General features: G+C 35.4%; 1 long non-coding RNA gene across 1 annotated transcript in view; it reads right to left on the bottom strand.

Annotated features, from left to right (window-relative positions):
• Nucleotides 1-230: 230 nt before the first annotated feature.
• Nucleotides 231-17,554, bottom strand: part of LOC115030352 — a 90,800-nt gene continuing 73,476 nt past the window's right edge. Inside the window, exons 7-8 of the long non-coding RNA XR_003835929.1 lie at nucleotides 6,588-6,688; nucleotides 231-427 (exon numbers count right to left, since the gene is read on the bottom strand). This is a non-coding gene — a long non-coding RNA (uncharacterized LOC115030352). The remainder of the gene's footprint in view (nucleotides 428-6,587; nucleotides 6,689-17,554) is intronic.

Consider the following 17,554-nt stretch of genomic DNA (forward strand, 5'->3'; position numbering starts at 1 on the left):
TTGGGTTTTAGTAATCTCAGAGAGTGGTGAAATACTCTGTAAGATGATGTGAGAAAATGTTCATTATAATCTCATGGTGCCAAAAGGGAAGTGCTATACTGATACAAAAATCCTTTACAGATCTGATCTCCCAAAGCAGTTTAGGGAGTAACAGGTCTCTTGTCTCTACCAGATACTGAAGACTAACCTAATACATCATCCTTGCAGACGAAGCATAACTCCAAGACTGTGTCCTGAATGATAGATCGTAAAGCTGAAGCAGTGACCAGAAGCAATGACAAATACCTTGCACAGAAAATAGGAGCAGATTCATTTATAGCATGTGAAGAACCACAGCAAGTTACCTGATCAAGCTGAGTTTCTCTTTTTATATTTTCATCTTCAGGTATCTAGAGTACTCCTCTCTCTCCAAGAAGCAGCTTGTAGCCTAGGAAGAATCTGGCTTGAGCTGAGAGGTAGACATCAACCAGGAACATTATTGCAAATATTTTCATGGAAAAAATTTCTTTATCTGTGATCAAATCTGACCGGCTGAGTATATGTAGCAAAATAGAGAAAAGGTTTGGTTGCAGTCAGGAAATCTCAAAACTGATAAAGAAGGCAAGAGCCTGTGAGCCTGTACTTACCAGGGAGTTTTTTTTTTCCATCAAAGCTCCTAGATCTATCTCCACCCTCACTGACTGTTTAATAGAATAAAGTTGAAAGAAAAGGACAAAGACCAAAATACTAGTTAGTTCTTCTTTGTTTTCTGGCTCTAATTAAAAACAGAGAAAATTGTCAAGTAATGCCTGGGCATTTGAGTCTGTATGTGGCTATAATAAAGCTTCCATGAGTCTAGGTATTGTTTCTTGTAATCATGGGCTGTAAAATGCACTCCAGTGCTGAACATTTTCTATTTTTTTCTGTGTGAATATCCTAAGTAGATATGTTTATTTGCAAATATATCACACTAATTTATAAATTTATCCACATTAAAACTTACAAGCGATGCACTTACATTATCTAAAGGCATACTTGTGTCCAGTTTCATCAAGCTATTTATGACATATTACACCATGTGTTAGATTATAATAAAGGTAAAGAAATATGAAGAGGAGTTTATTTTAGAGAAGAAATATCCAAAATATAAACATACTACAATCATTTCTTTGTGTGTGAATGCATGTGTGATTATTTTAAGGCAGAGAAGCACATTGTGTATAAGGGTATGGTATCTAAATGAGAACTTACACAATTCTTATTAAGATGTTATTTTGTAAAGATTTAACTTAATATTCATATGTCATATCATGTGTTAAAAATAATATATATATATATATCATTCAGTTTTCCCATAATATCTATAACTAATATTCCATTGCCACCTAATTTGATATATTTTAATACACACTCATCTGATTTAACACTGTTGATATGTGCTGGGTTTCAGAGAGATCTACAGGAGCAGGAGAATCCTTTGATGCTAATCTTCCCTAAAAAAAATATTACTTTCCCTCTGCATTCATTTCACCAAACACCAACAACTGCTGCAAGTTTCTCCCATCAAAACTCTGTTGCCTAATTTTAAAATTTTTCTCAAGTTCCAACTTTAGGCTTTTCACATTTGAGTGAAGGTTTAGGAAATATGACTGTGTTTATTATGTTCCCCTGTGGGCAACACATATGTAGCTGAAGAAAAGCAACACAGAAGATTCTTATAGCCTCTGTGTCACTAGGGAACACACCTTCTGACAAAGTACATACCTACACTGTGTATACATTTCAATTATCCACAACTTTTTTTCCTTTGAGTAGCAATAATTTGTATTAACAGGTTCACATCTATACCAGAGTTGTCATTTTTCATTGCGCAAAGTTTATTAATGCTACTGGCTGAAATTTTATTATAGTTTGAGGTAATATGTGCTTCCAATACTAAGGAATATAATTATTCAATTATTATTAAAAATATAACACATTTTATAGAATTATTTTACTCCCTTCTATAATGTCCCTCATCCTATTGTGCTCCTGTTGGTTTAAGTCCTTCCCAACACAACCCTCATATTGGTATATCACTTATTTTCTTCTGTTCATTCAACATTTTTTTTTTGCTTTTTTTCCTGTTGTTCTATTCTTCACTCTAATTCTGTCTTTTACTTTGTTTTTGCATTGGGTGTTTGTTTTTCAACACATCATAATGTAAATTCCATAAACTGAGGATGGCTAAGTAAGGCACAGATCTACAAGCATATAATACCTAGCTCTGTGACCTATCTATTTTCTGGTTCTTCACCCAATCACTGTCACTTAAGCAATCTGACTCATGTATTAAGTGTCCATTAAGATAAATCAGATGATAGTTAGAAACTTGTACAATATTTGTGCTGTATTTACTCTAGATATTTTTCATGGCATTCTTCATCATAGATCAAATTTATTTATTTGTTTACTTACTTATTTACATCCCAAACATTGAGCCCTCCAAGAACCTCTCTCAGAGTTACTCCCCTCCTTCCTTTCCCATTTGTCTCTGAGAGGCAGCACTGTCCCTGCCACTCTAACCTGATGCATCAATTCTCTGCAGGATTAGGACATCCTATGTCTTTGAGTCCAGATATGTGACAGCAGCTAGCACCTATTTTCCCATTGATTGAAGGCTTAGTCTCTGGGAGCACCAAATTTTCCAGGGTACTTGACATTTTTGCTCTTCCTGTGGGGTTGTCATCCCCTTGAGGAACTTTGATTCTTCCCCTACCTCTTCCACAGACCTCTGTTGTATGTTTGTTTGTCTGTGGATATCTGTATCTGTCTCAGTTACCTGCTCAGTAAAGTCTCTCAAAAGCTTCTATTTTCAGCTACTTTTTGCAAGCATCATTAGTAATGTGAGGAATTTCTATGATTTATAGACAATTCACCCAGTATCTCTAAAATCTCAAGTCTTTCTATAGTCATCTATTACACTGTTCCTAAGTGGCCTGCCTTCAAGCCCTACTGTACCTTCTGCATGACTTTTCTGGGTCTGCCCCTTGATCAGTAACTACATTGGTTAATTATTTTTCCCAGAAAACTCTCTCTTCCTGCCAGTGTCCACCTCCTATTTCTTGCTTCAACTCATTTGTCATTGTCTTTCTTTTTTTTTTTAATATGATGTTTATAAGAGATTCTCTCAATAAATGGGATCATTAGTAGTCCATTTTTGTTTGTTTGTATTTTGACACAAGATTTATATATGCAGCCCTCCTGTTAAGCAACTCACTAAGTATATCAGACTGGCCTTGAATTCCCAGATATTTACCTATATCCACCTCCAGTGTATTAGGGTTAAAGGTGTGTTCCACCACACCAAGCCAAGAATACCACTGGTATCATGCTATATAGATTTATACCAACTTGACACAAGCTAGTGAGATCTGAAAGAAGCGAACCTCATTTGAAAAATTGCCTCTATATTTGGGCAAGAGGAGAGCCTATGGGGATTTTCAAAAATTATTTATTGATTTGCGATTGGTGTAGCTTATTGGGCATATTGACACTCCTGGGCTTGTAGTTAGTCCGGAATTTTATTAGAAAAAAATGCAGGCTGAAAAATTCATGGGCACCAAGCCCCCTCCAATGGGCTCTGCATCAGGTCCTGCCTCTTAGGTTCAGCCCTGCTTGAGTCCCTGTCCTGATCTTTTCCTTCAATAATTAACATTAATATAGAAATATAACCATTTCCTCCTCAAGATGCTTTGGTCATGGTGTTTCATCACAGTAATAATAACTCTGATGAAGATATGTGTTGCTGTTCCTTTGGTTTTTATATGTTTCAAAAAGTCAATTCCTGTGATATTTTTTAATCACAAGATTGTGGGGTAAATGTGTATGTTTAATATATTTATGTGTGTGTATGCATGTATTCACATATATGTAGTTTTATTTGTGTGTGTGTGTGTGTGTGTGTTTGCGTGCATGTCAAATGTTTAGCAATTTAGCTTGTCTCCTGCTCTTTGATACTATAAGGCATAAGTATTTAACTTGCAGTCTACAAAAGCACTTCATCAAGTTTGTGGATCCCTTAAATAATTCACAAGTTATAACTTTGCACACCTGTGAATCTGTTTTCACAATCAGACAGAGATTATTGTTTCCTGGTATTTCTTTCCAACCTCTCAATCATGTGCTGGGTATTCATCCTTCTAAGGCCATAATTCTCTGAAGCAATTCTTTCCATGTCTTGTCTAATTCCTTCTTGCTTTCCTTAGTCACAACTCAGTATAGGCAAATAAGATGGCTTTCTTTCAAGTTGCAGCAGTTGTCTTTGTTATTTTAACTTTTAAAACTTGACATGTATCAATTTCACATAGAAATAGGCTTCATAAAGACATTTTTGTACTACTAAATTGTTTAAGCATGTTTATAACCATATCAATGCATATTCTTTCTGACCTACCATCTCCTGACAGCTTCCTTGGTTACTGCAGCCTCACATCTGTGTTCTCTTCATATGTTTGATGGATCAGGTCCTTGCTACTTGTTTCCTGGTTCTGGTTCTCACTGTGCTAAGTGTCTGCCCATTTACTGTTACTGCTCTGTTGCACCTTTTATTCTCAATTTTTATGCAAGACTTCTCTAATATGGATTTTTTAAAATACACATGAACTCATGGACTCCTCTATTTTCTAAAATCAAAGGGATAGTAAAAGACCCTAGCCAGCATAACAAACATGGCTCTGGAAGGCCTGCTCCTCTCTCCTATTCCCTTTCCCTAAATTAAAGGCATTAGCTTACATTCCTAAAGCTAGACACCCAGATGTATTCCCTCATTTGTAAAATGTATCATCTTGAGACTCACTATGAAAGTCTATCTATCAAAGTATGGAAGTACTGCAATTAAAAGCTCACTTCGGCTCACTTAATTAACATACACAATCAAAATTAAATATCCTATTCTAAAGAGGGATTCCTGTTTTACCTTTATAAGTTGTCATTTGTCTATGGGTTAAACTCATCTCCTCTATAACCTGATACACTGTTTTGTTCTTTACTAACACCACAACTACTCCTTTCTCCCCTCTCCCTTGTTTTGTATAGATATCAGTTTAGCAATTTTATGATAGAATTGAATATATGAACAAGTGGTTCTATGATTCATGTGCCTTTTTTGAGGTCTCTTTTTCTTCTGCTTGTTTATTTTTATTGTTTAGAATCTCATTCCTATCTAATGATGGACAGAAAAGGGGTGAATCTGTATGGGAGCGAAGTTTGGGAGGTACTGAAATGTATATAAGTGGGAAATATAATCAGGATAGGTTGTATGACAGTAATCTATGTTCAACAAAATGGAAACAAAATTCCAAGGACTGCTGAATGTTATCTTTCCATTCTGTAATTGAACTACTCCATGTTTAAGATTATCAGTAATGATTCAAAAGGCTTCACTGAATTATTGATAACATGTGATTGCATATTACATACATGCTAACGTTCCAGAAATGTCTAGGGCATTATAACTCAACCTTCCTCATGCTGTGACACCTTAATATAGTCCTCGAATTGAGGTGAGTTTCAAACATAAAAATATATTGGTTTCTACTTCATAACTGTACTTTCATTATTCTTATGTGTTATGATGTAAATATTTGTATTATATCTATGTTATACCTCTCAGAATCCATGTTAATTTAGAACTGAGTTGCCTATAGCAGAATGTAAAAGGATGCTTGATACTAAAGTAAGGATCTTAGACTTTGCTTGCTCTCCTGTGTGGCCATAAAAATACTCAATAAGCAGTCCTGTGATGATATTTCACAATCTATCATAGCTAAACTGTTTAAGGTATCATATGTCTGGCTTATAATATAATTCTTTGTTGAAATATTTGAAGAATTCCCAATGAAACAATTAGATTTATGAGCTACAAGTAACTGGCATGTTTGCTCTTCTTTAAAAGATCACTTTGGGGCTCATCACAACTCTACCTTCCAAGATTAGAAGCTAGGAGGTCTTTCTAGGAGACAAATGCTATCTCTTTGATAATACAAATTGTATCGTTGTATTAAGCCAACATAAATTACTTGCATGAAGCTTACTGTTCCTTTACAATTTAGTCAGCAATATATTACGTACACAATTGGCTGCATTTGATCTACTATTATTTGCATATGACTAAACAGGTTTCAAAGTAAGTGGTATGTTAAGAATCCATACTTTCTGTTATATTTTACTATGCAGTCATGAGGTCAAATATTCAACATTGATGAGGTAACATTCACAGAGAATGAAGTTTAAGAAAGGTATGAACTTCAATAAGGAAGTATCTAAGCCATAGTATAAGAGGCAATCTTACTTGGAAGAAAATATGATTGTTTCTAAAGAGATAACACTAGAGTTATCCATGGAATTCCATATAAAATTTTGCTAGAATACTGTTTATCATTAGTGTAACAGCATTTTCTCATTTATGGATAAATCATGACTATATAAAGCAGAGCAAAATTATGCTAATGGAAGTATGCTAAGTTGGAAAAGCAGAGTGAAGAACAGGAATGTAGTGAAACTAGTTAGTACACATAACCAATTATTATGGGAAAGGTATTTTAGAGAAGAATTATTGAGGAACTCACAGTAGAGCAATCTTCACATAGGGCCTCAGCATTTCACTTCTGATTCTCCTGAATCTCCAGGATTGGGGGGTTGTAGTTACACATGATAGTCATCTCTGTTCCTTGGAGGGAATATACTGAAAATTATTCATTGATTCAATTCTAGAAACCTTAAGTAATTTCAAATGTCATCTTGTCTGTGGAAAAACAACCATTTAGAAAAACCACGTGGGGTAATACTTCCTTTTGAATATTTTCTCCATTTCATAATATTTATGCAAGTGGTTAAACAATAGGGCCCTAATTTATCTCATACACCTATACATTATTTATTGTTATATACCCATCATGTTTATGAAACAGCACCTGGAAAATGAAACAAAACTTTAAATGCCCAGTGCATGATGGGACAGAAAACAAAGCTAGCATTCCAGAAAAAAAAAAAAGAAAAATATCATTATGCTGTTATTTTCAGTCATTGGATTGGTTGCACAAAAGTGTAAGTATTTAGACATGAGGAGGCACACACATTTAAAGTCTCTCAAAGTAGCATATTCAACTTTACTTCTGATTGTTACTGTCAGGAACTTGGCTAGCATTTGTATCTGTGCTGTACAAATCCATTAGCTTTCAAGTTTTAGCCATCTTACAACTAGAGATACCACAGTTGTGAAATTCCTAAGTCTCAGTGGGACCATTTAATCTTCTTCCTCACTAGTTCTATCTTGTCCTCTGTGTTCCTCCAGTTACTATAATTGTAGTACAAAAGACATAAATTTTAAGAAATAAGATAGTGGCTGTGCTGGTACCCAATTTTCCCCACAAGATTAATTGAGCAAAAAGAGCACAGAATCCTCTCCTATATTTTTCATCCCAAGCTTCAGTTAAGATCCCCATAGATTTTCAGTAAGTTCCAAAATAATTTCTTACAATAATTTGGTGATAAGGATAATGATTTTGTTTTTCAGATATGAATATAGCCTTCCCCTTCCGACCATTATATTTTATGATATGTTAATGTAAATATAACACAAATTTTCTATGTAAACATCATGAATTTACCAATTATCTCATATACTAATGATTGCCAAATCTTGGCCCTTATCAAGGAATTAATGGCCACAGTATTAAAATCATATTTGACATTTTAAAGATATATTTGGGATTAATGAAGACATATATCATGGCCATGAAGAAAATGTATTCTTGATAACTACAAGATACCCAATTACCCATGGCTGGTCTCTAGAGGGGATCCTACACCTGTAAATTTCCTGAAACGGATTGATTCTGTGTTCTAAATAGTTCTCATTATATCTAAAGTTAAGTTTCTCTTTACTTCTCTGAAAAACAAAACAAAACAAACCTTAATTTTGTAGCAGACATAGTGCAGTACAGAATTACACAACTGGCCAAAATGTAAATAACAACTGAAAGTAATGTATGTACAACACCAATTGATGAATCTAAAAAATTCACCATAGTCCAAAGACTCAGAGATCTTTTCAAAATGGCAATACAAAAGTTAAAAGAGGCTGAGGAACAAGATAACTCCAGTGAGGGAAGGGTATTTTGGCTACAAACATGAAATTTCAGGACATGAATACCTTTAATAGTTTAACATGATAATACTATAAATAGTCATGCGAATGGTAATATCTCTCAAGACCCCATCATTACCTGAAAGTCTACTGGCAACTAATGACTAGTAAATGAGGGAAAAATCAGTATTTTCCAGAAATAAGCCCCCTTACCGACCATTCAATATTGAGAGGTTAGCATTCAATACATACTTAGGATAAACATCTAATTTACACAGCATAGTTATGTAAATGTTCACATGTATACATAGCATATTACTAATTAGTAAAATTTTAATCAATTAGAGTGTGAATGGAGCATATGTAATATGTATTGGAGTCAGGAGGGAAAAGCCTGGAAATAATATAATCACAGAACTCATTTATGCAATTCAAATAAATAAATCAAATCAGATTTATACACCCCCACACACATATGGAATTTAAATAGCGTCAAAGTATATTTAGAGAAATGAATGCCAGCTGTGGAAGTAAAATCTGCATTACAACTACCAGGTTATTTTGTTGAATTATTGACCAAACGGACTCTATAATCCCCATTCAACATAATAGACCATTTTCAAAGTTGTGGTTAAGTCACAACAACTTACATCATTGAGCAATAAAAATCTGGTTTCCAAACAGAATTTTCATGACTACTAACTACATTCATGGGACTGATAGGAAAGATAAATAAGAAATGAAATCCTTAGTATCTCCAGCTATAAACATTGCAACATATAATAGTATCATTTTTAATATATACTGGTGTCATATTGGCAAAAAAAATTATCACAATTATGGACTACTTTTTTATTGTATGTGGGCTATATTTCAGAATATGGAAATCATTTTTGCCACTGTGAAAGTGACCATAAATCTTAACATAGCTCACAGGCCTAGGGAGAATGGTACATCTTTTATTTTGCAAAAGTTATATAAAAATAAGATGAGTCGTGATGACATACTGTGATAATTCTAGATAAGTGTACCACTCTAACCTTATTAGGTGTACGTCTTCATTCACAATGTAGAGACCATAAGAAAATGTATATAATATGTAGAGTTATATGTAGAAAATGGCTGTATGTAAAAGATGAGAGACACTTTGTAACAATTGATACTAATAGAAAGTCTGTATCACAACCTTATTTCTCAAGCCTAATAGACCTATGTGAAGGAAGAAAAAATTTTAAGGAGCAAAGATGTTAGATAACTCTAACTGAAAAAAATCTGTACAAAATATTGAAACATATTAGAAATAACAGAGACAATGTCAAACAAATCACAAATCACACTGTATAAAATTAAACCAAACAAAAATACCACTGTTAAGAAGGAAAAGTGGTTTATTCTTACAGAGCTCTGCATGGTCTTGTTAGTTGATATTGATCTTCCTGTGAGTTTGCTGTTCACTTCAGCTCCTTCACTTCTTCCCCTTAGTCTTCCAAGGAGGGGATGGAGGCAGCCATGAATCTAGCTATATTTTAGCAGAGGAAGGCTGATCTGGCATCAATGGGAGGGGATTCCCTTGGTTCTGAGGAGACTTGATGTCACAGCATAAGGGGATGCTAGAGTGGTGAGGTAAGAGTGAGGGAGTGGGTATAGAATCATGCTCATAGAGGCAAAGGGGAATAGGAATGGGGTGGGGAATTCATGTAGGAGAAACCAGGAAGGGGGATATTATTTGAAATTTAAATGAATGAAAGGAGGGGGAAAAGACTTCAGTGATGAGTTTGAGAGGACAAAGAGAAGCTCAGTAAGACCCTGTATCAGACACACATGACACATTGAAAGAAGACAAGACTGGAATAAATTTAGCCTATGTGTACATAAAACTACAAACATAAAATTATTATCATTGCTGGGCAGTGATGGCACACACCTTTAATCCTAGCACTTGGGAGGCAGAGACAGGTGAATTTCTGAGTTCAAGGCCAGTCTGGTCTACAGAGTGAGTTCCAGGACAACCAGGGTTACATAGAGAAACGCTTTCTCAAAAACAAACAAACAAACAAACAAAAATTATTATCCATATAAATATTTCAGAAATAGAATTAAGACTTTCTCCTGACAAATTATATAAATAAACCAGTGCAATTCTTCTAGAAAGCTAAAACAATATATAGGAAAGGACAGGGGAAAGACATCATCCATAAGACAATGCAATAGATTATGGAAGTGTTCCCTTGTAAATTGTGTATAAGAGTAATAAATATCCAAAATAAATCTTAGCCATAAAGATAACATAAAGATAATAATATTGTATAATATTGTGTGTCACTACAAACACTGTATTTGTAAATCTTGAATTAATTACATTTTTTTAGACAGCACTACCTAATTCTAAAAACATTGTTTTCAAATGTTTCCTTCTGATATTTTTTTTTCTTAGTTGAGGTGTGCTGCTTTAGATGAGATGACGGAATATCAAATGCTGTTAGTTATTCTCTTTTGGTATTGGACAACTCTGTAAATCTCCCTGTTGTTCAGATGGTGAATTAGTTCAAATTTACATGCTAAATTTGTGCAGATAGCAGAGTGCAGTTAGAAATTGGATTCTGTCAAAACTAGTTTTCACTACTGATAGCACTATCATCAATTAGTATTTTTCACCAAAGTCTTTAATCCCTTGTGTGATTAGAATCCTGGAACTTAGGTACTAATATTTAATATCTTCATTATGAAATACCTGAATATATAATAAGTTGTTAACAAAATAAGTCATATCAAATAATCTAAAAATAACCCACAAGTATATTTTAAACTACTACTACTACTAATAACTACTTATATTTTAATGTTTTCTTCATTGAATAGAATCTTAATTTTCTTAAGAAACATCGGAGAATAAATTGCCAACCAAACAGTACACATGGAGGGATGCATGTCTACACCTACATATGTGGCAGAGGATGGCCTTGTCATGCATCAATGGGAGGAGAGGCCTTGGTCTTGTGAAGGCTCAGTGCCTCAGTGTAGGGGAATGTCAGGGCAGAGAGGGAGGAGAGGGTGGGTGCGCTGGGAAACATCCTCATAGAAGCAGAGTGAGGGGGTTTCTGGGAAGGAAACCAGGAAAGGGGATAACATTTGAAATGTAAAAACCAACAACAAAAAATACTCCCGAAAAAGATGCACAACATCTGCAAAACTACTAGATATCAAAAGTATTTCCTTCCAACGTTCAGATATTTTACTTTGGGTTCTATGGTCAGAGTCATCAAAAATTCACAAGAAACTCTAATAGAGTTGACACTGTATCCATAAATCTAAGATGAAAATTGAGATCTTTTTTCATGCTATTTCTACTCAAAGCATTTATAATTAAAATTATATCATGTTGAGTATTGGTAAGAAATATGTTAGCGGAGGAAAATGTATTGGTAAATCTGAATAATCAACATAGGCTTATTTATGTATTCCCTTGATCCAATTTCAGGGAACACAGTATCCTGTGCTTTTCTGGGAATTTGAGGCCAGCATAGTCTACCCAGTGTGTATCAGACCACTCAACACAAGATAATAAGCCCTTGTCTACAAAGAACAAAAGGGGTTAGAGATTTATTAATGTATCATTGGAGAGAAGGTAGATGTATATATTTTTGTTCATATTGTTCAACATGGATTTGAGGTATGTGCAGGGACATACAGGCAAAACTTCAAATTCTCACGTTTTCCTATATTGATCCACAACTTACTTTTTTGAGACAGTCTATCATTAAATCCATAGATTAATATTTGTTATAGACGTGATTGTCCATACTGTGAATATAGAGAGACTACATGAATACTTGACAGGTTTTTTTTTTTTGTATGCTTATTCAAGTGGTGTGAACTAAAGTTCTTCTGCTAAATTGCATAGAGATTATAAACTAATCATCTCTTTAATTTTAAACACTTAAAGATAAGGCAAAAAACTCTAAAATTGATGATGTGTGCAAAAGAAACAGTATTTCTTAAATAAATTGTGAACATATATTCTAAATAATACAAGGTAAGAATTTCTGTTCCATGAATGACAGGCTCAAAAATATCTACAATGGTGATGTAATGCTTAGGACTCTAAGGAACACAGAATTAAAATATCATTCCTATTGATGTTAATAGTATCATTATTAGAATAGCATATCAAATTTCACATGTTAAACTACAAAGTTTCAACTACAATTTTTCAGGTATAATAAAACATTTAAAATAGTTTTATACTAAATTAATAAAATTAATTTCTTTCAATATCTAATGATCGCCACATTAAAAGAATTATCAGACTATCACAATAAATGTGTGAGTGACATGATAGATTTCTGTCATTTTATGTGGTAATATAATTTTGAAATTTAATTTAACAGTTATAAAGGAATAAAAAAAAGTGTAAGCTTAAAACTTTTCAGGTCTTTGCCTCCTGAAATTTAATGAAAGAACTTCATTCGGCTACTCAGATTATTCATCTGGTCCATCTTTATAGACTATGTAAAAACATAATACTATGAAAAAATATGCATTTACCAGCATCATTTTTATTTTTTAAATTTTTCTTTTATTGAATATTTCCTTTATTTACATTTCAATTGTTACCCCCTTTCCAGGTCTCTCCTCTGGAAGTCCCTTAGCCCATTCACTCTCACCCTGCCTCCATGAGGGAGCTCTGCCACCCACCCACTCCTGCCTTCTGGCACCCGTATTCTACACTGGGACATCGAACCCCAATAGTACCAAGGGCCGTTCCTTCCACTGATGTCCAACAAGGCCATCTTCTGCCACATACACAGTTGGAAACATGAGTCTCTAAATGTGTACTCTTTGGTTGTTGGTCCAGTACCTGGAAGCTCCATGGGATCTTGCTAGATGACATTATTGCTATCTCCACAGGGTTACAAATCTGCTCAGCTCTTTCAGTCCCTTCTTCAACTTACCCATCTTGGACCCAGGACTCTGCCTAATTTTTGGCTGCAAGCATTTGCCTCTGTATTTGTCAGACTCTGGGAAAACCTCTCAGGAGACAGCTATATCAGGCTCCTGTCAGCAAGCACTATGTGACCTCAATAGTGACCTGGCTTGACGACTGTATATGGACTGGGTCCTAAGGTGGAGCAGTCTCTGTATGGCCTTTCCTTCAGTCTCTGCTCCACATTTTGTGTCCATATTTCCTCCTGTGAGTATTTTGTTCCTCCTTCTAAGAAGCACTGAATCACCCACACTTTTGTCTTCCTTCTTCTTTTTTTAAAATATATTTTCTTTATTTACATTTCAAATTTTATCCCCTTTACTCATTTCCCCTCCAAAATCTTCCCTATCCTACCCCCTCCCCATGGTCATTAACTGACCTGGCTCCCTCTTCCCTGTCCTGCCATTCCCCTATGCTGGGGAATAGAGCCTTCACATGAGCCAGGGGCTCTTCTCTCATTGACGTCCCACAAGGCCATCCTCTGCTACATATGTGACTGTAGTCTTGAGACCCTCCACGTGTATTATTTGGTTGGTGGTTTAGTCCCTGAGAGCTCTGGGGGTACTGATTAGTTCATATTGTTGTTCCTTCTATGAGACTACTAACCCCTTCAGCTCCTTGGATCCTTTTTCTATCTCCTCCATTGGGAATCCTTTGCTCAGTCAAATGGATGGATGAAAGCTTCCACTTCTGTATTTGCCAGGCACTGGCAGAGTCTCTCAGGAGACAGTTATATCAGGCTCTGGTCAGCAAGCACTTGTTGTCATACACCATAGTGTCAAGTTTTGGGGACTGTATATGGGATGGATCCCCACTTGGGATAGTCACTGGATGGCTTTTCCTTCAGTTTCTGCTTCAATCTTTGTCTCTGTATCTCCTCCAATATGGCCTGTGAATTGTATTTTGGGTATTCCAAGCTTTTGGGATAATATTCACATATCAGTAAGTGCATACCATGTATTTTCTTTTGTAATTGGGTTACCTCATTTGGGATGACATTTTCAAGTTCAATACATTTGCCTGTGAATTTCATTGTTTTTATTAGCTGAATAGTATTCTATTGTGTAAATGTACCACATTTTCTGTATCCATTGCTCTATTGAGGGACATCTGAGTTGCTCCATGCTTCTGGCTATTATACAGAGATGGCTGCTTTGAACATAGTGGAACATGTGTCCTTATTACTTATTGTAGCATCTTCTGGGTATATGCTTAGTAGTGGTGCATGTATGTGCTCATGTAGTACCATGTACAATTTTCTGAAGAACCTCCAGATTAATTTCCAGAGTAGTTGTATCAGCTTGTAATCTCAGCAGCAATACAGGAGTGTTCCTCTTTCTCCACATTCTTGCCAGCATCTGCTATTACCTGCATTTTTGTTTTTTGTTTGGTTTGTATTTGTTTTTTTGGGTTTTTTGTTTGTTTGTTTGTTTGTTTGTTTGTTTTTGAGACAGGGTTTCTCTGTATAAGCCTAGTTATCCTGGAACTCACTCTGTAGACCAGGCTGGCCTCGAACTCAGAAATCCACCTACCTTTGCCTCTGGAGTGCTGGGACTAAAGGCGTGCATCACCACTGCCTGGTCTTGTGTTTTTGAACTTAGCCATTCTGACTGGTGTGAGGTGGAATCTCAGGGTCATTTTGATTTTCATTTCCCTGATGACTAGGGATGTTGAACATGTCCTGGCCTTCTGAGGTTCCTCAGTTAGGAATTCTCTATTTAGCTCTGTTCTCCATTTTTAATAGGGTTATTTGGTTCTCTGGAGCCTAACATCTTGTGGATTTTTTTTGTATATATTGAATATTAGCCCTCTATCATTATAAGATTGGTAAAGATATTTTCCCAATCTGTTGGTTGGTGATTTGTCCTATTGACAGTGTCCTTTGCCTTACAAAACCAGTGGTCAATATCTCAATCAATTTCACAGAGTTAGGATCAAGATCATGCAAAGTGACATGAATATCCAAGGTAAAACATGGAAGAACTTGAAAGCCAAGCTTCATGATAATAACTAGAAGGCAGAGAGACAGTATCTAAATCAACAAAATTAGAAATGAAAAGAGAGACATGACAGCATAAGCTGGGAAATTAAAAAAAAAATCAGATCCTACTACAAATGCCTATAGTCAACAAAACTGGAAAATATGAATGAAATGGGCAATTTTATAGACAGATACGTGGGTACGAGGTACCAAAGTTAAATCAGGATCAGATAGACGATCTAAACAGTCCCATAACACCCAAAGAAATAGAATCAGTCATTAATAGTCTCCAAACCAAGAAAAGCCCAGGACCAGATGGGTTTAGTGCGAAGTTCTGTCAGAACTTCAAAGAAGAAGTAATACCAATAATCTTCGAATTATTCCACAAAATAGAAACGGAAGAGATACTACCCAGCTCATTCTATGAATCCACAAATACTCTGATACCTAAACCACACAAAAACCCAACAAAGAAAGAACTTCAGACCAAATTTCCTAATGAATATCCATGCAAAAAATACTCAATAAAATTCTTGCAAACTGAATCCCAGAAGACATCAAAATGACCATCCATCATGATCAAGTAGACTTCATCACAGGGATGCAGAGGTGGTTCAATAAACAGAAATTCACCAATGTAATGCACTTTATAAACAAGCTCAAAGAAAAAAGCCACATAATCATTTCACTAGATGCTGAGAAAGAATATGACAAAATCCAACAACCTTTCATGATAAAAGTCTCAGAAAGAACAGGAATTCAAGGCCCATACCTAAACATAGTAAAAGCAATATACAGCAAAGGAGTAGCCAACATAAAACTAAATGGAGAGAAATTTGAACAAACCCACTAAAATCAGGGACTAGACATGGTTGTCCACTATCTCCCTACCTTTTCAATATAGTACTCGAAATCCTAGCCATAGCAATTAGACAACAAAAGGAGGTCCATGGGATACAATATGAAAGGAAGAAGTAAAATTGTCACTATTTGCAGATGATATGATAGCATACTTAAGGGATGCACAATATTCCATCAGAGAACTCCCAAACCTGAGAAACAATTTCAGCAAAGTGGCCGGATATAAAATTAACTCAAACAAATCAGTGGCCTTCTACTACTCAAAGGATAAATAGGCTGAGAAAGAAATGAAAGGACCCAGATAGAGCTGTCTCTTGTGAGACTATGCTGGGGCCTAGAAAACACAGAAATGGATGCTCACAATCAGCTATTGGATGGATCACAGGGCCCCCAATGGAGGAGCTAGGGAAAGTACCCAAGGAGCTAAAGGGAACCTATAGGTGGAACAACAATATGAACTAACCAGTACCCCCCAGAGCTCGTGTCTCTAGCTGCATATGTATCAGAAGATGGCCTAGTTGGCCATCAGTGGAAAGGGAGGCCTTTTGGTTGGGCAAACTTTATATGCCTCAGTACAGGGGAATACCAGGACCAAGAAGTGGGAGTGGGTGGGTAGGGGAGTGGGTGGAGGAGCATGTGGGGGACTTTTGGGATAGCATTGGAAATGTAAATGCAATAAATACCTAATACAAAAAAAGAAAATAGGGAAACAACACCTTCACAATAGTCACAAATAATATAAAATATTTTAGTGTGACCTTAACAAGCAAGTGAAAGATCTGTATGACAAGAACTTGAAGTCTCTGAAGAAAGAAATCAAAGAAGGTATCAGAAGAAAGAACTCCCATGCTGATGAATTGGCAGGATTAATATAGTAAAAATGTCCATATTGCTGAAAACAATCTACAGATTCAATGCAATCTACATCAAAATTTCAACTCAATTCTTCATAGAGTTAGAAAGAGCAATTCTAAAATTCAACTGGAGTAACAAAAAACCTAGGATAGTGAAAACTGTTCTCAACAATAAAGAACTTCTGGAGGAATCAACATCCCTGACCTCAATCTGTACTACAGAGCAATTGTGATAAAATCTGCATTGTATTGGCACAGTGGCAGGCAGGTAGGTCAATGGAATAGAATTGAAGACACATGAATGAACCCACACACGTAGAGTCACATGTTGTTTGACAAAGTAATTAAAACCATCCAGTGGAAACAAGACAGCATTTTCAAAATATAGTGCTGGTTCAACTGGCAGTTAGCATGTTAAATAATGCAAATCAATCCATTCTTATCTCCTTGTACAAAGCTCAAATCCAAATGGAACAGGGACCTCCACATAAAATCAGATACAATGAAAGTAATAGAAAAGAAAGTGGGGAAGAAGCTCTAAAACATGGGTACAGGGGAAATTTTCCTGAACAGAACACCAATAGCTTATCCTGTATGATAAACAATTGATAGGTGGAACCTCATAAAATTGCAAAGCTTCTGTAAGGCAAAAGAGAATAAAATAGCAACCAACAGATTGGGTAAAGATCTTTACCAACCCTACATCCTATAGAAGGCTAATATATATATATATATATATATATATATATATATATATATATATATAT

Source organism: Mus caroli, unplaced genomic scaffold (assembly GCF_900094665.2).
Source record: "Mus caroli unplaced genomic scaffold, CAROLI_EIJ_v1.1 scaffold_1822_U1_1, whole genome shotgun sequence".
NCBI classification, from domain to species: Eukaryota; Metazoa; Chordata; class Mammalia; order Rodentia; family Muridae; genus Mus; species Mus caroli.